This window comes from Olea europaea, chromosome 18 (assembly GCF_002742605.1).
Source record: "Olea europaea var. sylvestris chromosome 18, O_europaea_v1, whole genome shotgun sequence".
NCBI lineage: Eukaryota > Viridiplantae > Streptophyta > Magnoliopsida > Lamiales > Oleaceae > Olea > Olea europaea.
The window spans coordinates 2,163,427-2,185,028 of record NC_036254.1 but is presented as its reverse complement, the minus strand read 5'-3'; the positions used below and the strand labels follow the sequence as shown (position 1 = coordinate 2,185,028).

Genomic DNA, 21,602 nt, shown 5'->3' with positions numbered 1-21,602 from the left:
AATGGGTTTAGTTCGTCGGCGCGTTTTCAATCAAATTTGACTAAAATTTTGTTCGAATTTTGTTCATTGACGCAGTTCAAATCAAATATGACTACGATTTCATCTGGCTTTTGTTAAATTTCACGTTTTCAATCAAATTTAAGTAAAATTTAATCTGGATTTTGTTAAAAGGCGCGCTTCCAATCAAATTTGAAGAAAATTTTGCATCTAAATTTTGTTTATTGGCACGTTTTCAATCAAATTTGACTAAAATTTCAGCCTGGTTTTGTTCATTAGCGTGTTTTCAATCAAATTTTACTAAAATTTTATCTGTGTTTTGTTCATGGGCGGGTTTCCAATTAAATTTGACTAAAGTTTCTCATGGATTTAGTTCATTGGCACATTTTCAATCAAATTTGACACAAATTTAAATATGATTTTGTTCATTAGCGGGTTTCCAGTCAAATTTTGACTAAAATTCTGCTTAAGTTCATTGGCACATTTTCATTCAAATTTGGCTAAAATTTTATCTGCATTTCCAATAGAACTTTACTAAAATTTAGAATAGTAGAATAGTGAAAACATGTGCCATCCTAGGAATCTCTAAATCAAAACTAACAAATAATGATAAAAATCCCACCTCACACATTTTCTTTTTGGAGAGAGGAAAAAATAAATTGATTTATAATCTATATAAAGTTATACTTATACCATTTTCTTTCAATTGGGTCTAACTTTATGTGTTCTTATCCAAAATAATTTTTTCTCGAGTCAAAAACTTCTAATTAATTATGAGCTATCCAACGAGTACAATATTGATATATTTATAATTGCTCTATCAAAATCTAATTTATTTGACCCAGATAAAATAGGAATTTATATAATATACAAAATAAATAAATTTTTATCTATAAAATTTTTGGGTTGCTACAATCTACCCTCCTTTAGAGAATTTCATCCTCGAAATTTACCTACATTAGGATCTTCCGTGACCTGTTCTTGGGCTAAAGTAAAAACTCTGGCATTTCCTTTCCATTCCTTTCTGGCTTGTCATTCTTCTTCGAAAGGTCCTCTTTGCAGTTTTTGGAAATATGCCCGATTTTACCGCATCTATAACACACATGCTTCCCATACAGACATTCACCCCTATGCATTTTCTTGCACTTTGGACAAGGTGGAACAACTTGTGCAAAACCTGGTTCGAAGTTAGCCTTCTTGTTCGGTCCTTCTCCTTTCTCTTCGTTGGACCCATTCCATTTCCTCTTTCCTGAATACTCGGCCCCTTGCTAGGGAGTTTGGTTAATTTCCAACCTATTTGAGATTGTTTGGGCAATTTGCAATACTCGTCTATAGGTGGTGAATTGGTGGGAGGCTAGTATTCCACCAATCTCAGGACGTAATCCCAGTTCGAACCTCCTTGCTTTCTTTGCTTCAGTATCCACTAGGTGTGGTGCATACCTTGATAGTTGTTCGAATTTTCTCTCATAATCCTCAAGCTTCATTTTTCCTTGTTTAAGTTGAAGGAATTCTGTCTCCTTTTGATCTCTCAGAGCTTAGGGAAAGTATTTTCCCATCATTTCATCCTTAAATTGTGTCCACGTCAGAGCACGTTGTTGTGCTTCTGTTCTAGTGTGAGATGCTGACTCCCACCAGTGGACTGCAGCGTCAACCAACATGAATTCTACGCATAACACCTTTTGAGCATCAGTGCAAGATAAATGCTTGAAGATTCGCTCCATTCCTCTTATCCATTCATCGGCTGCTAGTAGGTTTGCCTTGCCATCGAAAGTTGGGGATTTGTAGCGACAGAACTGTTCTACAATTGAACTGATGTTGTTAGCGTTTGCACCATGGGGACTAGCCTGTGCTTGTTGTCTACCCAAGTCTTGTACCGCCCTTAGCAAATCCTTGATGATCGTAGCTTGATTTTGTTGTTGTCTTGACATTTTCTTAACACAAATAAAATTTTAATTTAGGAATATTTAATAAAACAACATAATATTATTAATAATCTTTCTAATAATGAAGAATTTTAAAAATATAAATTTTCAAATCCTTACATATAGTAATGTGCTATTCAAAATCAACTAAACAATTAAACTTTTCCTAAGTAAATAAATAACACTTAATCATAATCCCCGTGAGTCCTAAAAATATTCTTTTAGGGCATCTCATCATCCGAAGTAATGCATGAATCTGACTCGGAATATGCAATACGAAATTTTGTGGTTGGATTTCCTGCTCAAGGCTTCCAACTTTGATTCAATATCTTCCTCTAGGTTCTCTTCCAGCTCCTTCTCTGACTCTGGCTCGGGTTTCAGTTCGGGTTCGGGCGCTGGTACTTGTTGTCTGTGATTCCATAAATTATGATATCCTCACAGTATCCTTTAAAATCAATCTTATCCCAATCTTCTTCCAAATATAACTCATAATCCATATCCCTCACGAAGTAAGCCATGTCTCTCCATTGAGGTCGCATCGTGCTTATAAGGTGGTATATCGAGAGGATTGTCCCCTCATTATATCCAAATGATCTTGCTCACTCCCACTTAGAAAGAAAATCTTCAACATGTTCAACAAAATTTCGCTCCCATCTTACTTCATAATTTATGTAGTTCTCAATGGCCATTTCAGCATGCTGGAGGTGGGTTGGGTAATTCCTAGTCATCCTAATCACGTGACAATTATGATTTCAATTATGTTTAATCTTGTATTATCAGTATTTTTTTATTTTATTTATTTATATTTTTGGGGTTTTTACTGTTACGTGAACAGTAACACTGTTCAAAAAAAATTTCAAAACTTTTTTTAAAAATTTTTTTTTACTGTTCACATGAACTGTTCAAATTTTTTTTTCTTTCCTAAAACAAGTCTACAGAAAAGTCAAACCGTGTTCTGATACCAAACTGTAATGCCCCAATTTTCTATAAACTCCAGAACGTTACGAAAAACTCATTTTTCTTTATTTTAAGTGCAGAACTATAAAAATAAAATTTTTTATTAAACAAATAACTGCAGCATTTATAAATCTAAATTTAAAATATGAAAATTTTATCTAAACATAACATAAACACTTAACTAAGTCAAATAACACGTTTAGAACAAAATTAAACTAATTGGTAAATTTAAAGACGGCAAACTCATTTATTTTTCTTTTCATTTGATCCACTTGGCAACCCACATCACCGTCCTTCCACAATTCCAATCGACCCTAGCTAACCTATAAAAATTTGTAAGAGTGAGTATTCGAAAACACTCAGTAAGATACGTGCAGTTTCCATATATATATATATATATATATATATATATATATAATAAAAATTACAATTCATACTATCTGATCTTATGGAGTATATCGGTGACCAAGCGACACACCCATCTTATGTCCTCTTATAATCCCGTAGGATTTCATGTCTCTTTAAAAAAAATCGAATGTCCACTGACAATTCATGCATTTTTTAATTGTATATAAAAGCATATAGAAACGAAAATAATTTGCACATATGTATCTTACCTTGTTAGAAAAATCTAAAGTACGTTCAAAATATTTTCTCCACTTTGAGAAATACGTGATTAAAATATTCAATGTATGCAAACATTATTTACAATGCTACATTCTCTCTGTCTTCCTTTCTCTCTCTCTTTCTTTCTTCTCTCTCTTCCTCTCTCTCTCTCTCGACCTACCGTGTGTGTGAATTGGTGTGAGTAAAACTTTTTATCATACCTATATATATATATAGGTGTAGGCTAGAGTAGATAAACCAAAATTTAATTTGATAGGGCCAAATCTTGCCACCAATGTCTACTCACAATGTACTTTATTATTTATCTTGTTCAACTACAAGATATCCACTATCTATATCCAACTGTATATGGATGTATAGTGAATTTTGTTGTAACTAGAATAATAGAATAGTGAAAACATGTGCTATCTTAGGAATCTCTAAATCAAAACTAACAAATAATGATAAAAATCCCACCTCAAACGTTTTCTTTTTGGAGAGAGAAAAAATAAATTGATTTATAATCTATATAAAGTTATATTTATACCATTTTCTTTCAATTGGGTCTAACTTAATGGATCCTTATCCAAAATAATTTTTTCTCAAGTCAAAAACTTCTAATTAATTATGAGCTATCCAACGAGTACAATATTGATATACTTATAATTGCTCTATCAAAATCTAATTTATTTGACCCAGATAAAATAGGAATTTATATAATATACAAAATAAATAAATTTTTATCTATAAAATTTTTGAGTTGCTGCAGTTTTCTTGAAATTAGAGTTAGGCTCTAATTTGGTATTTAATTCAAATTTGATTTTAATTAAATATATTCACCCTAAAATCTTGGAATTAGAGTTGGACTCTAATTTTACTATTTAATTAAAATTTGATTTTGATTAAATTCAATGCCCTTAAATTTTGAAATTAGAGTTAGACTCTAATTTGATATTTAATTAAAATTTGATTTTAGTTAAATAGTTCCGCCAAATAATTGTGGAATTAGAGTTGGACTCTAATTCGGTATTTAATTAAAATTTGATTTTAATTAAGTATGCCCACTAATTAAATTAATTGATTAATATGATTAATTAGTTAATTGTTCCGATCCATTTGTCTAAAAGAGTTTAGATGACCTTAGTTGCTAGATTCTTGAAACGTATTTGCATATAATATTAGATATCATATTAGCTAACATTTATGTGATGAATGTATTATTAGTGGACAGTTATGGACTCGACCAATTAAATGTTTAATTTTACTCTTGTCGTTCTCTGGGTATGTGAGCCTGTTATTGTTGTTATTATTTTGGGCTTGCGAGCTCGTTATTGTTGTCATTATTAAGGGCCTATGAGTTCTTATTCATTTTGGACATGCAAGTCCATTATTGTTATTATTGTTATTTTGGGCCTACGAGTCCAATTTCATCTAGGCGTGCGTGTCAACTAGTATAGGATACAGGTTGTAGCTAGACTAATTGAAGACACACGGAGAGGAGAAAACCATGAAGATTGTGCATTGATACTGATCAATGCGATAACCCTTGGAATTGACTAACTAGTCTTCCTCATGGCTCGAGAAGACTGGATAGTAAAAGTCCATAATTGTCCACACTATTATTTTATGTTATATATATGTTTATTTACATGGTAGATGTAAAATAAAATATATGTGAATGTTATGATGAGACTTTTGAACGTAAAACCCCTCAATAAAATATTAAGTCAAATTATTATTTGCCTTCCATCATAATAGTGAAAAATCAGAGTTCCAAATCGTCTCAACTTGTTGAGTACACTCAAGGTTGCTCTATTCGGGAGATGTTTGACAATATGAAATATTAGATTATTTTGAATGATGGGTTCAACTTAACTAAAATTTATCTTTTGTTGAGTACACTCAAGGAAATAAATTTTAGAGGCATGTTAAGCTAACACATAAGATGTGTGATGACAAAAATAGTATCTACCCAAATATTTTATTAAGGCGTGTTGAGTACACTCAAGGTCTTGATATAACAGATGGGATCCTAGCCTACTGGGAGTCAAGTATGGACTCCATAAATTTATGTGAGAGGGTCATAAAATTGAGTTAAACTGTGGGAGCATAATTAATTTAATAAAAGTCCATGTTAAATTAATTGGCGCATTTTATATATTATTCTTTTTCTTTTGTCATTTATACTTATTGAATAATGAGTAACCATGTGTATTTGAGTGGCATATTGGATGCCAACTATCAAACCAAACTAATTTTTTTGGATTGGCACTGCAATCTGAGAATTGTTCTCATGCATAAGAAAATTGGTTATGTCTTTGAGTAATCCTTTCTAGAGACATTCGTTGATGACTCAATTAAGGAAGAGGTGGCTACTATAATAACATGATGATGACAATAGCACTGCAACATGTGTGATATTTACATTACGTTACTTGAGTTACAAAAGCAACTTGAGAGAATAGATGCCAACACATAATTTTTCATTTCAAAGAGTTGTATGATAATAATCATGTGTAGAAGGATACGAGACTTCCAGACAACTATACCGATGCAAAATAACATAGCAATATTCAGCCAGTGTTCACGTACTGAAGATAATGGCATTGAGAAGTGTCTCAATTGAGTACAATCATGAACCAGGAACTGAGTATTGACTTAGTTTTGCAATCTCTACCAGAAATTTATTCATATTAATTACGAATTATGATATGAATAAGCTCGAACGCACACTCATTGAGTTGCTTAAAACGCTTAAGACTATTGAGCCTGATATCAAAGTTAGTAATGGGCAAACCATTTATTCCTCTAAGGGTGTTAAGGTGAAATCTAAAGGGGCTTTAGAAAGGCATCCAATATGGTTAAGACAGTCTAAGCGAAGGGCAATACCAAATCTAATGACCCTTGTTTTCATTATAGAATGAAAGGTCATTAGAAGAAGTATTGCAAGGCTTACATCTACTTCATGAGTTTCTTAGGTATTTGATACCAAATATAGATCTCATATTTATACAAATATGGAGAAATTAAATAGAAGTAGACCACTACGATAGGGAGAAGTTGACCTACACATTGAACATGAACAAAGGTTGCTGTATTGCATGTAGGAGCATACTTCTTATCGTTGCCATTTAGCTTAGTGATGGAATTGGAGAAATGTTGATTTGTACCCACCATAGCTGGAACATTTAAATGAATTTCGTGTTCAGACATAAACTACTTTAATATTAAGGACAATTGTTGTTCCTGCTTATCTTGATTAAGATCTTAATAGTTATAGTAAGCTAAAAAATTAACATTTATATTCTAAATATTAAGGATTCTATAATGAGTATAGAAATTATAAGGCATAAATGCGATAATTTAATTATTACCTAAATCTGGCATGATAGACTTTGCTATATAGATGAAATACAATGTTACATAAAGATGTGTATGTGGAGTCAATTGATTTTGAATTATTTGACAAGTGCATATCATGCCTATTAGGCACAATGACCTAATCTCCTTTTATCTGAAAGGGAGAAATGTCTACATAAATATTTTCATAATACATAGTGGTGTATATGGACCCATGTCAATTAATGTTAGATGAGATTTCTCTTATGTTGATGTGATCCAAGAATCAAGCTTGAAGATGGCGAGTTCAATTCAAGACCCGTTGATTATCGAAGGTGGACCGATGACACGATCGAGAGCAAAGCAAGTGAAACGAGTGATGGGATTACTTATTCAAGAAACCATTGATGGAATGATGTTCGGGACTCAAAATGGGACAAGTTTCGTGTTCGGGTCGAAAGCCAAATCAAAGTGGATCAACTCAATACAAGCGACGACGACAGAGATCAAAGTAACAACCATGTGATCGCATGGTTTTAAAGTGGTGCGGCCGCACAGACCCATGCAGGATTTTCTCGAGAGGTGAAAGTTCCTTCCATGCGACTGCATGGAAATGTACCATGCGGCCACATGGTTCAAAAATACGGCAAAATTTTCCTTCTTTCGCGAATTTCCTTATTTTGTTAGAATTTGATATCAATTAGACTTCTTACCATATTTTGATGATTTTGCACAATTTTTAGCTTTAGTATAAATACTCTCTCCATTACATTGTAAAAAGGCTTTTGGCAATTATTATTGAATTCAAGAGAGGCTTTTGCTTTCTTCCAATTTGTTCTTCTTTGAACAATAATTTAGAACTTATCATGGATAATTCCTTGTGGTGTTCAACACCGAATCGTGGGTTCTTCAATTTGTAAGCAAGGGGTCCATTGCATCACCGTTATCCTTGGGTTCTTTGTTTCATCTTGTTGGGTTAGAATCCAAACTGGTTATCAATTGGCGTTCTTGGGTTCCGCATCAATCTAGTTGTGAGTTTCATAGTCTAAGTTGCTATGGGGTTCGCATCAGTTGGTGTCAGAGCTTTGGTTCCAATTTAATCAGGTTCTATCTTTAATTTTCTTGTTTGGGTTGTAATTTTCTTGATTTCCAAGTTTCTTCCTTGTTCTTGAGTCATTCTTCAATTCATTCCTTCAGTCCGTATTTTTCATTGGTAGTATAATCTCTTGTATTAAAAAAAAGTTAATGTTCATCCGAATATTAAAAAAAAGTTACTATTCACGTCAAAAAAATTTATTAATTGCTTGATTTGCTACCAACAAGTTCACATTCAAATTCCTAAAGTCCAAAGTTCTTTTTTTTCTTCAATTCTTCAATTTCGACAATTGATCCGTTGAAATTTAGTGAGTCCATTCAAATTTTATTCCATTTGTTTCCAAATCCCTTGAAAATTATTCTCTTGACTTACGTTTCGGGTTGGATCCACAAGTTTTAATCCAGTGAGTTTGTTATTGTTTTTGGAAGCTCTTGGTGAAAGATTGAGTGAAAAAGGTAAAGTGGCGAGCTCATTACAGGGTAAAAGCCAATTGTGTGATTTTGAGTGAAATTTGGTGAGGCGAAAATTGAGAGAATATCTGAACAAGAAGGTTCCAACTTAAGCCAACACGACTATCACAACAATGCATTGGAGGATTTGATACAGTGGTTTGAACTTGCTTTTGGGGTTGTTAGAGATAGGCTGGATCATCAGGATGCTTGGAGGGCTACATCAGTGGCTAATCTTAGTAGGGAGCCGCGGGTGGAGGTATCTGATGCCAGGAGGGCGTGAAGGCGGGAGTATAGGATGGAATGGGAAGCATTTGATTTGAATAGTGAATGGGATGATGAGGAGTATGGAGAAGTGGGAATGGGGCGGATGAGGAATAGAGGAGGCAGGCCTAAACGATAGGGTAGGAATAATCACGAAGATGAGGCAGATGGGAATATGGGCAATATCAAAACGTCCATTCCTCAATTTAAGGGGAGGAGTGACCCAGAGGCGTACTTGGAATGGGAAAGAAAGATGGAATTAATTTTTGAGTGCTATAATTATTCGGAGGAGAAGGTGAAATTAGTGGCTCTAGGGTTCATTGATTATGCAAAAACCTGGTGAGATCAAGTGGTTACTACACAGCAACGGTGTGGGGGAAGATCAATTAGTACTTGGGAGAATTTGAAGGCGTTGACGAGAAAGCGGTTCATTCCTAACCACTACTATAAGGAGATCCATCAGAAGTTGCAGAGCCTATATCAAGGGTCGAGGAGCGTAGAGGACTATCACAAAGAAATGGAAATACTCATGATCAAAGTAAATGTGGTGGAGGATCGGTAAGTTACCATGGCACGGTTCTCCAACAATCTAAATCGGAAAATTGCTAATGTAGTGGAATTGCAGCATTACGTGGAGCTGGAGGACATGTTGCACGTAGCCATGAAGGTGGAGAAAAAACTGAAGAGGAAGGAGACTACGAGGCAGCCGGTGAATACTTCGTCTTCTAACCCAAATCATAGGTCGAAGTGGGATGGTAATAATAAGGGGAGTAAAGTGGTAACCAAGGGAAGAAATGAGTGGCAGAAGGAAGAAAGTGCTAGTAGGACAGTGCGAAAATCGAAGCCACAACCATCATGGAGTCGAGACATCAAGTGTTTCAGGTGTTTAGAGACAGGACACATTGCATCTCAGTGTCCTAACAAATGAACCATGGTGTTGCGGGACAATGGAGAGGTGGTAAGTGAGAGCGAAGGAGAGTATGATGACATGTCGGCGTTGGAGGATGTTGGTGATGAAGATGAGACGGAATTTGCCGTTGGGGAGCTGCTGGTCTCGAGGTGAGCACTTAACACTCAAATCAAGACAGATGATTCAGAGCAGTAGTGGGAGAATATATTCCACACTCGGTACCACGTCCACGATCAGGTATATAGCTTGATTATTGATGGTGGGAGTTGCACAAATGTGGCTAGCACAACTTTAGTTGAGAAATTGGGTTTAGCATTATTGAGACACCTTAGGCCTTATAAATTGTAGTGAATGAATGAGAGCGGGGAAGTTAGGGTAAATAAACGGGTGTTAATTAATTTCTCAATTGGGAGATATAATGACAAGGTTGTATGTGATGTGGTGCCTATGCAAGCGGGTCATATTCTATTGGAGAGACCCTGGCAATTTGATAGGAAGGTTACATACGATGGGTATAGAAATCGGTATAGCTTTGTTAAGGATGGGAGGTCCATTACTCTTGCGCCATTAACACCGGCTCAGGTGTATGAAGACCAAATAAAACTGAGAAATGAGGAAAAAAGGAGAGCGAGAGAATCTACAAAAAGGAGAGAAGATAGTGAGCCTATGAGTAAGAGAGAAAATAGCGAGGTGGCCGAGAAAGGGGGAAAGAGAGAGGGGCCACATGAGCAAAGAGAAAAAGAGTCAATTGAGTGAAGAGAAAAAGAGTCAGCTGAATGGAGAGAAAAGCCAAAAGTGAACTTCTTTGCGAGGGGGAGTGAATTAGAAAAGGCTTTGAGTGATAAGAGACAAGTGTTGTTGTTAGTTTATAAGGAATCTCTCCTCTCCCTTGAGGAGTCTAACACCTCCCTCCCGAGCGTGGTTAAGTCTTTGTTACAGGATTTCGAAGATGTGTTTCCGGAGGAGGTGCTAAGTGGATTGCCACCAACTTGAAGGATCGAGCACCAAATCGACTTCATACCTGAGGCAGTCATTCTAAACCGACCAACTTACCGGAGCAATCCCGAGAAGACGAAGGAGCTTCAAAGACAAGTGGAAGAGTTGATGAGCAAACATTACGTGAGGGAGAGCATGAGCCTATGTGCGTGCCTATTCTATTGGTGCCAAAGAAGGATGGGACTTGGCGATGTACGTGGACTGCAGAGCTATCAACAATATTACGGTAAAATATCGTCACCCAATCCTAGGCTAGATGATATGCTTGATGAATTGCATGGTGCTTGTGTTTTTAGTAAAATTGATCTTAAGAGCAGGTACCATCAAATTCGCATGCGAGAGGATGATGAATGGAAAACGGTATTTAAAATAAATATGGGTTATAAAAGTGGTTGGTTACGCCATTTGGTCTCACAAATGCACCGAGCACATTTATGCGTTTAATGAATCATGTTTTACGTGCTTTCATAGGAAAATTTGTTGTAGTTTACTTTGATGACATTTTCATCTATAGCAAAGACCTAGGTGAGCATTTAGAACATTTAAAGTACATGTTTGTTGTGTTGAGAAAGGAACAATTGTATGCTAATTTTAAGAAGTGCACGTTTTGCATGGATAGAGTTGTTTTCCTAGGATTTGTTGTTAGTGTTAATGGGGTAGAAGTGGATGAGGAGAAGATTAAAGCTATTAAAGAATGGCCAACACCTAAAAGTATAACTGAGGTTAGGAGCTTCCATGGTCTGTTAAGAAAAGCGTAGGTTTTCACTCGGGGAAAACACAAGAACATGCATTTAACACCATTAAGGATAAGTTGTGTAAAGCATCTATTTTGGCATTACCTAACTTTGATAAAACGTTCGAGATTGAGTGTGATCCATCGAGGATAGGTATTGGAGCAGTGTTAATGCAGGAAAGGAGACCTATTGCTTATTTTAGCGAGAAGTTGACTGGAGCTGCATTGAACTACCCAATGTATGACAAGGAGCTGTATTCCCTTGTTCGAGCATTGGAGACTTGGCAGCATTACTTGTGGCCTAGGGAGTTCGTGATACACACCAATCATGAATCCCTAAAGCACTTGCGGGGTCAAGGTAAGTTGAACAAGCGATGCGAGGCGAATACAGTTCATAAAGACATTTCCATACGTCATCAGGTATAAACAAGGTAATGAAAACATAGTTGTAGATGCCTTGTCATGAAGGTACGTGCTTTTTAACTTTTTAAGTGCAAAATTACTTGGTTTTGAGCATATTAAGAGCACGTATGAAAATGACATTGATTTCTCAAACATTTATAATTCATGTGCTAAAATGGCCGTTGATAAATTGTATAGATATGAAGGATATTTGTTTAGGGAGGATAAGTTGTGCATTCCAAATTGTTCAATACGTGAATTATTGGTAAGGGAAGCACACAATGGGGGTCTAATGGGTCATTTTGGGATTCAAAAGACTTTAGACATGTTAGGGGAACACTTTTATTGGCCTAAAATGCGTAGTGACGTAGAACGGATTTGTGAGAAGTGCATAACTTGTAAACAGACTAAATCAAAAGTTTTACCCCATGGCTTGTATACATCTTTACCTATACCTAGTAAACCTTGGGTGGATATTTCTATGGATTTCGTGTTGGGGTTACCTAGGACAAAGAAAGGTCGGGATTTCATCTTTGTAGGGTTGATAGGTTTAGTAAAATGGCACATTTCACACCATGTCACAAAACCAATGATGCCACTAACATTGCTAATTTATTCTTTAGGGAGATAGTACGTTTGCATGGAGTCCCTAAGAGTATTATGTCGGACCGAGATATAAAATTTTTGAGTCATTTCTGGTGTGTTTTGTGGAATAAGTTAGAAACTAAATTGTTATTTTCTACAACTTGTCACCCAAAAACGGATGGTCAAACTGAAGTAGAAAATAGGACCATGACTCAATTACTTTGAATAGTGATTAATAAGAACTTAAGGAATTGGGAAGATTGCTTGCCATTTATTGAGCTTGCTTATAATCGTGTTGTACATTTGACGACTTCTTATTCACCTTTTGAAATTGTGTATGGATTTAATCCACTAACTCGATTGGATTTATTTCTTTTGCCTGTGAATGAACGAGGTAGCATGGATGGTAAGAGGAAAGCTTAGATGGTGAAGACACTTCATGAGAAGGTCCGTATGCAAATTGAAGAAAAGAACAAGCTCAAATCGTCAAAGGCAAACAAAGGGCGGAAGCGTGTGACCTTTGAACCCGAAGATTGGGTGTGGGTGCATTCGAGGAAGGAACATTTTCCGGAGCAGCGAAAGTCCAAATTGCAACCGCGGGGAGATGGTCATTTCCAAATCACCGAGAAGATCAACGATAATGCCTACAAAGTGGACTTGCCAGGTGCGTATAATGTATCAGTAACATTTAAAGTTACTGATCTTTCCCTTTTTGATGCAGGTGTAGATTCGAGGTCGAATCCTCTTGAAGAGGGAGGGGATTATGTGATCCAAGAATCAAGCTTGAAGACGGCTAGTTCGATTCGAGACCCGTTGATTATCGAAGGCAGACCGATGACGCAATCGAGAGCAAAGCAAGTGAAACAAGTGATGTGTTAGCTCGTTCAAGAAACCATTGATGGGATGATGTTTGGAACTCAAAATGGGACAAGTTTTGTGTTCGGGTCAAAAGCCGAATCATAGTGGATCAACTCAATACAAGGGAACGAAGATAGAGGCCAAAGTAATAACCATGCAGCCGCATGGTTTTAAAGTGGTGCGGCCGCATAGACCCATGCAGGGTTTTCTTGAGAAGCGAAAGTTCCTTCCATGCGACCGTATGGAAATGTACCATGTGGCCGCATGGTACAAAAATCCGGCAAAATTTTCTTTTTTTCCCGAATTTCCTTATTTTGTTAGAATTTGATATCAATTAGACTTTTTTCCATATTTTGACTATTTTGCACAATTTTTAGCTTTAGAATAAATACTCTCTCCATTACATTGTAAAAAGACTTTTGGCAATTATTATTAAATTCAAGAGAGGCTTTTGCTTTCTTCCAATTTGTTCTTCTTTGAACAATAATTTAGAACTTATCAAGGATAACTCCTTGTGGCGTTCAACACCGGATCGTGGGTTCTTCAATTTGTAAGCAAGGGGTCCATTGTATCACCGTTACCCTTTGGTTCTTTGTTTCATCTTGTTGGGTTCAAATCCAAACTTGTTATCAATTGGCATTCTTGGGTTCCGCATCAATTTAGTTGTGGATTTCGTAGTCTAAGTTGCTACGGGGTTCACATCTTATGTCATCAATTATCATGTATATACTTGATGAAATTCAAGCATGAAGTTCTTAAAATGTTCAAAGGATTCAAGCTAAAAGTAGAGAAGCAAAAAGGTAAAGATCACATTAAGATTCGATCGAAATGAGAGTATCTTAAAGATAAAATTTAGATTATCTAAGAGAGAATGAGATTTTCTTGCAGTGAACTCCTCCATATACACTGTAGTATAGTGGTGTATCTAAAAGAAAGAATCGTAAACTATTAGATATAGTACAATTAATAACAAGCCATGCAAATCTGCCAAAATCACTTTGGGGTCATGCACTGATTGCAGTGTGTAACAAACTAAATTATGTCACATCTAAGTTGGTTAACAGAACTCCATATAGGTTATGAAAAGGCAATAGTCCCAATTTATCTCATATGAAAGTTTGGGGCCATGACGCTTATTTGAAGCGCCTTGAATTAGATAAGTTTGAGACTAAATCCAATAAATACATATTTGTGGGATATTCAAAACAAATATTTGAATATATATTTTATTATTGTGAAGAAAGTCTTCGTCTCATGACAGATCGTCTTCTTAGAGAAAATGTTTACTCTAGGGGAGGACAATGGGAGCAAAATAGAACTTGAAAGAGTTTAAGAGTCCACAGATATAGTTAACCAAGTAGATGAATCCGAGTTTGATCCCATATCTGATATGAGACATACTCTTAATCAAAAAGTAGAGACTCCTGAGGACATGACAGCTCCATTTAAATCTAGTAGGATCATTCGACCTTGAAGAAGGTGCGAATCCACGATTACTAATCAGGTATTATTGATCCAGGATGATGAACCTACTAATTGCACAAAAATAAAGTCAAGTTTTGACTTAAAAGAGATAGCAAGAGACCATGAAACTCGGGATGATCTCGACGTATGTGAACAAGGTTTGGACCTTGGTCGACCCTCCTGATGGGATAAAACCCATAGGTTGTACATGGTTTACAATAAAAGGTTGACATGGATGGGAATATCCATACATACAAAGCAAGGCTAGTAGCAAAAGATAACAAACAAAGATAATGTATTGATCTTGACGAAACCTTTCGCATGTAGCCATACTGAAGTTCATTCGAATTTTGGTTGTAATAGTTACATACCATGATTATGGGTTAAAGTAAACCTCTTGGAGTTGAAATCTTCGATTTGATAGAAAAAATCAAAATATTTGATTTTATCAAATATGAAGACGAATTGTGTGTTTGCAAGAAGATAGTGGGATCATTGTCACATTCCTAATATTATAGCAAACGACATCCCTATATTTCAATCGTTGAAATAATAGTTGTTAAAGGATTTATTCATAAACGATATAGAAAAGCAACTTGATCTATAGAGATAGATCTAGAAGATTGCTTAGCTCATCCCAATCTATATAGATAAAATTTTGAGAAGATTTTATATGGAGAAATTGGTTTACTCTTAAACGATGTGTTGGAAAAGTTCTGAACATTAAACAATAGTTGATTCAATAGCGAAAACATAATACATGATTTCTTCAGAAGTAGCAAAGAGTTGCAATGTGAATCAAGATGTTCATTAATGAACTTGGGGTAGTTCCTAATATTGTTGATCACATGCCATTGTATTGTGATAACAATGAAGCCATCGCGAAAGCGAAAGAACTAAGGCCCCATCAATGATCCAAACATGTATTAATGCGGTATAATATCATCAGAGAGATAATACATAGAAATGACGTAAAGAGAATAATGAATTCCCACATTTGACAATATTACAGATTCACTGGCAAAGAGTTGTCATAGCATAAACATGATCGTCATGTAGACTCTTATGATATTGGATACATAAGTTATTGGATCTAGTGCAAGTGGGAGTTTGTAAGTTTTATGTCCTAAGTCCAATCAACATTGGACATAAGTACTTTTAATATATAATTAATATAATTTAATGGTAGATCTATTATTTAATTAATAGACAATTAAATTAAATAATAGAGTCCGTAGATTCAAATTTTAGTAATTTGTTAATCACAAGGAGTTGTGGTTGTGAAATACAAATTACATATGATTGAATCTTAAATCGTCCGTGGTCATACGTAATAACGAGATACGAATATCGTTATTACGGATAGACCATTACGTGTGACATTTCTTACTTGTGAAGTAAGTAGCTGATCTCACAAACTAAAGTGTGTGACACTTAAATGAACATGTTGATATTTTATTATAGAACAAAACATTGGAGATCTACCGAGAGATTCCACATGGATAACTATTTGAGTGTCAATGGTTAATCTCTAACGTTCGGTAGTGGAATTGGTCCGGTCCTTTAATTTGAGGTCGTCATGGTACCTTATATGAAGACAGTCATACTTTGGCGGTGTTGGATTTTGCTCGGCCAAAGGTCGCTAATACGGCATCGTTCAGGCATGTCAAGAATCGTATGAAGGTTGAGAATGATCAATAGAGAAATCGTCACTCTTAGATAGTAAAAGATTATGATCTGCGTTTCATTTAATTAAGTCAATAACGAAATCCTTGGCTAAGGTATACTCATAAGTTGAAAAGGAGTTTTAGACTTATATTGACTTAATAGTGGAGTGAAAGATATGATCGATAATCGGGATTGACAAACTTCCATATCTCGTAATTGATAGGATCATATTGACGAAAGGATTATAATTTCACGGTAAACGAACGAGTTTGGTTTTGTCAAGCCACGTGACATTTCTCGTCACGTGTATTGTCTGACACATTGCTAGATGTTAATTTGAGACGGCGAGTGTGAATTTATGATAAATTAAACAGGTGTTTTAATTTATTAATTTTGATTAGACCAAAATAATATTTTACGTCGTTAGGCATTGTGATCAGGAACCTAATGGATCGCACATAGAAGAGAATTGGAAGATTGTAATTTGTTAATTAATTAATTTAACAATCGTTGGACAAATAAATTAATTGGTTGGTTATTTATAAGCCCGAATTAATTAATTCATGGACTGAATTTCATTAAATTGATTAATTAAATATTAGATCGGGTCAGGCCAATCCCATTTGGGCTTAGATAAATAACTTTTACAATTTTATAGTGAATTCATTATTCTTGCTAGTACAAGAAGAAAACTCTAATCCTACAATCTTGTTCTCTGTGTGGATCACTGTTGGAGGCTGAACAATTGGACAGCTAGAGGTAACAGATTGAAGTTGCTGGAACAAGAAGAAAAGCAAAAAGTTTGCAGAATTTTAAAAGGTACATCTTTATCACAATTTCTATCTAAACACAAAGATAATTCTTGATGGGAATAAAAAATTGTTTTAATTTTTCGCTGAGCATGTTAAGTAGATTTCCAACAATGTCTAATCTCGGATACTTGTTATTGCATACAGATCTTCATTAAAAGCTCAAAAAGTTTGAACATGACAGATGAAAGAATTTGAAAACCCTATGCAGATTTCTCTTTTGGCTACAGGTACGTGATTCTTTTCTTTTACATTTGTATCTTGTGATTACCATTTAGAGTGATGAGTTTCAATTATGTTGTAATATTTGAATATGGTAACTGGATTTCTTATTCGATCTTTTTTGCTTATCAAACATGACGTCCATTTTGACCTGGATAGAGTTGTAATCACAAGTCCTTAACGTAACTTCTAGGATTTCAATAATTTGAGGTTTAAACGTCTCACACTCCCAGGGTTTCTTTCCTCCACTTCCTAACCTAAACGCAATTCTTTTCCAATCTAGGGTCTCGGATTGTTCTCTAATTATAAATTTATGAGTGTAAGGCAATTTTGTACATAAAGATACCATGATGCACACGCTGTAGTCACAGACCAGTCACCAGATCGACGACATGGGCTACATTGCAAATTGTATAACTACGAGACGTGTGACAACTGCATGATCAAGATATAAAAGACACCTGTGAAGAAAGAGACAGAAAGAAATGTTCATAAAAACACAGCCTAAATTTTTTTTTATTGGTGACTTCAAAGTAACAGCCTGATGGTAAATGCTCCTACTTTAAGCCACTACATGGTAACATAACACAATATTCAAAGCCACAAATGGATAAACACGAGGAAATTAGTAATGCCGAGCAAAAAATGAGGATGGTAAGACCCAAGTCATAGAGGTGTCAGCAAGAGCGAGATATGAGATCTTTGAAATAACAATTCTATAATAACATCATATTAATTTTCATTCCGAAAAAAATTAGCAAGTTGTCGTAAAGCAGTTACACATTTTTTGTAATTCAGAATAATGACATGATTTTAATCCAAAAATTATGTGTAGAATAACTCCAGCGGTACTTCTATATTGAATCTGGCCCATGGCCAATGGAAATATGAAGGGTTGACTAAAGTTTCATGATCATGCATGATCTCATGTGTTAAATTAGTAATAAAACATCAACAAATAAACTTAAAGACGTTGTACCATCAGGATTCTTGACATGCTTCCAACGAATGATAATTTTGAAAGGGATTTGTCTTCTAGAGCCAGAACTATCTGTCGCAAACAAGTCCTGTACAACATACGTGCTTCGATCATATGGCCTCGGATCAATGGCCACTATGTTGGGGAGCCTTACTAGGTACATCTGCAACAGATGTACATAATATAATTACATCATAATCTTAAAGTACAAGAGGAATATGTACTCCTCTTGTGGATCCCATGATAATTTTTGTGGAGAAGTTGCACATGTTATTTTTTGGAGTTTCTTATCGCTACATAAACCAAATATGATGCAATTGAACCAAGTAGTAGAATTATAGGAGAATGATAAAAGGGGAAAGAAGAAGACAAAGGAGGGAGAAAAGAGAAGAAGAGGGGGAGATAGAAGGAGGGCAATAGAACCGGAAGAAGAATTATACAAATGAAAGCATGTCATTCTTGAAATAGTGTAAATTATGATACATATGCTCCTTCATTAGGGTTTCAAAGATCCTATTCGAAGCAGGAAATATCTAATAAAATTCATTAAATCAAATTCTAATTATGTTTCTTAAAATGAATTTTAAAATTCGAAACTAGATGAAATAATATCTATTCTAAGATTCCCATCAAGCTTTAGGGGAAAAAAATCCAATACCAATTCATGTAGGATGCTAAAAGAAAAAAATAGAGAAAGAAACGAGACAAGAATTTAAAGAGACAGACACTAAATAAAGCAGCATGAAATAAAGTAATGTTAATAGCAACTATCTTTCAACGAATGTGCATGAAAGAACTTACGCAACATGTGCAGTTTGTTCCAAAATTAATCACCCGTTGCCTCAGTTGTTACTGTAGGATGATTTGTGAAGTTTGAGTCCAAAATACCAGTTTGATTATATTATCAGATAGGCTTGTTTATAATTAGTTTTTCATAGCACGTATTATAAATCAAGATTTAAGGGGAAAAAAGAGATGTGCTGAAAAGTTATAGCTCAAGTAAAATAAGCGATGAGACAAACATTAGTTGGATCAGCAGGGGGAATGCGGCTTGAAACCATCAGTGACTGGACAACGGCCTTGTTCTCTGGTTTAGCCACAGAATCTTGTTTTCTAGGACTCAATTCTTTCTCATAATATTTCTCCTTGTCCGCGACGGGTCTCTATATTAGAAGTAAATTTGTAAATGTTGCTTGTGCATAAATATATAAATGTAACAATTGCATCAAATAAGTAAAAAAATGGAGTGATTCTATTTTTAATATCTTATACTGACAGTTCCCTCATCGTTAATCTGGTTCTGAACTGTATGCTTGGCCTGATTTTCATCTGCAGCTACACTTAAGTTCTGATGCTTGTGGTTCCAGTTCTCATTTTTTATCCTTCTCAATAAAACCAATGATTAAATATATACGAAAAAAATTGTTTATCAACCAACAAAATTTGCTCTCATGCAAAACAGTGGGAAATGATGAAGGCGTCTATATTGACATTCAAAGCACACAATACTAGCAAAATTGAAAATGCAAAAAATGAAAATTTCAATGTAAGTTTAGTAGTCAAAGAAGTCATATAAGAATATAATACTAGATAATCGTATAGTTTCATCATCAATCTTTAGACAATTTTGTTAGAATAATTAATTATTCCATATGTTGGCTTCACATTGGATTGCAAATTTTATGGGTTAGATATATGGCTCATAATGATATTTGTATTTGGTCCAAATTTATTAAGTGATCAATTGGACCTTTTACACCTTACGGGTTGTAATTAATTTGATGTGGTAATTTAAAGTATGTGGGCCGAAAATAAACCCTAATTAGAATTCTAGTCGTAATGGGACGCTCAATTATTTTCTATATATAAAGGCTAGGTCCCCTCTCCTCTCTATGTGTGTAGCTTGCCCCATTGATAGCTAATACTTTTGTGAGGAGCAAGGAAGGGAAGATCTTGTCTACTATGACAACTATAATTCATATCAACAATGGCTTCCGCAGGTATGAATTCGATTTATCAATTTATCATTTTGTGATTCTTGATTCTTAGCATGATTGACATTAAATATTAACAATTGATATCAGAGCAGCGTGTTAAGAACTAGAATCCATAATTAAAAACCAATTATTGTTTTTAAACTCTTTTGTCCTTACATCAAATAAAAAAAAAGGGGAAAAAGAAAGGTTTCTGTGCAGTGCAGTCGTGTATGTGTATATAATTGTCTGTATGACTTGAACTCAAATTTACAGAGAATCAATTCCCAGAAACACCATAATTATATACATAACTTGAACACAAAACTTGCATTAAAAGTTTTCTGTGCGTATAAATTCATGTATGCATATATGTATAATTATAAAAACATATGTAAAGAAACCAAACCTTGCGGAAGCTATTCCCACTGCCTCACACCTGAAGGTTCTTGGGATTAACGTATTCTTTTTCTGGGCCGTTAATGGTGGTGGCTTGAAACACTAATCCAAATTTCCCTTTCATTCTATACCAATACAGAAATAAATAAAAAAATAATAATAATAATAAATAATAAAATAAAATCCCACTCGCTCACCCTGTCCCAATCGCATGTTGGATGACCGTCGTCGATCCTCCGGGCTGTTGCAATTAATTCGGATCTTGCAGCAATGATAATCGATCTCCCGATTTGTTGCAAGTAGTTGGATTTTGCCTCAATAGAGTTCCAACTTCTAGTAAACTACGTTTTTACAAACTGATTGAAGTGAGAGTTAGGGATTGTTGGATTTATAATTGATTTTGTGTTGGATTTGCCCTAAATGCTTGGTTGTTAATTGTGATTGTTGTATATGAAACGAGCTGAATAAGGAAGACAGGGGTCATGTTGTAATTTGAGAAGTTAAAAGGCCCCAGCATGCAATTAACAATTGGGGTCAGATTGCGATTATTTAAAAAAGGCATATTTGTAATTTGAGAAGCTGGAGGACCCGGTTTTAATTTTAACTAGGATCAAGGTGCAATTTTCGAAAAGGGATTAAATTTGAATTTTGAAATTGGATTTAAAAGCTTTGTCCATAAAATTTCAATTTTGACTCAATTAAAATTTTAATTTTGACCTGTTTAAAATTATATCAAATAAATAAATAAATAAATAAATAATTGATTGACGACTTCTATATTTTTAATTAAAGTGTTTATAATGCCATTATTTATGCATTAAATTTCATTTTGAAATTTTTTTGCCAATTTCGTCTCTTAATGTTAATCACGTATAGATTTCTTGTCTTTCATCAATTAATGATTATGATTTGTTGGATAACTTCTGTGATTAAATTTTTCATGGGCATTGAGATGATTCTTATTTTCCCACTAA

The 21,602-nt window shown here is 34.8% G+C and overlaps 1 long non-coding RNA gene across 6 annotated transcripts; it reads right to left on the bottom strand.

The window, feature by feature from the left end:
* Positions 1-3,180: 3,180 nt before the first annotated feature.
* LOC111367136 lies at positions 3,181-21,124 on the bottom strand. 6 transcript variants are annotated; one of them, XR_002697724.1, is made up of 6 exons: positions 20,826-21,122; positions 20,639-20,753; positions 19,279-19,419; positions 18,257-18,419; positions 17,624-17,738; positions 3,185-3,199 (listed from the first exon to the last, which is right to left on the bottom strand). It is a non-coding gene; the product is annotated as an uncharacterized LOC111367136 (long non-coding RNA). The 6 variants fall into 6 exon arrangements; XR_002697725.1 differs by lacking the exon at positions 17,624-17,738 and having other exon boundaries at positions 3,181-3,199; positions 20,826-21,119; XR_002697723.1 differs by lacking the exon at positions 3,185-3,199 and having other exon boundaries at positions 17,455-17,738; positions 20,826-21,118.
* Between the last annotated feature and the right edge of the window lie 478 nt (positions 21,125-21,602).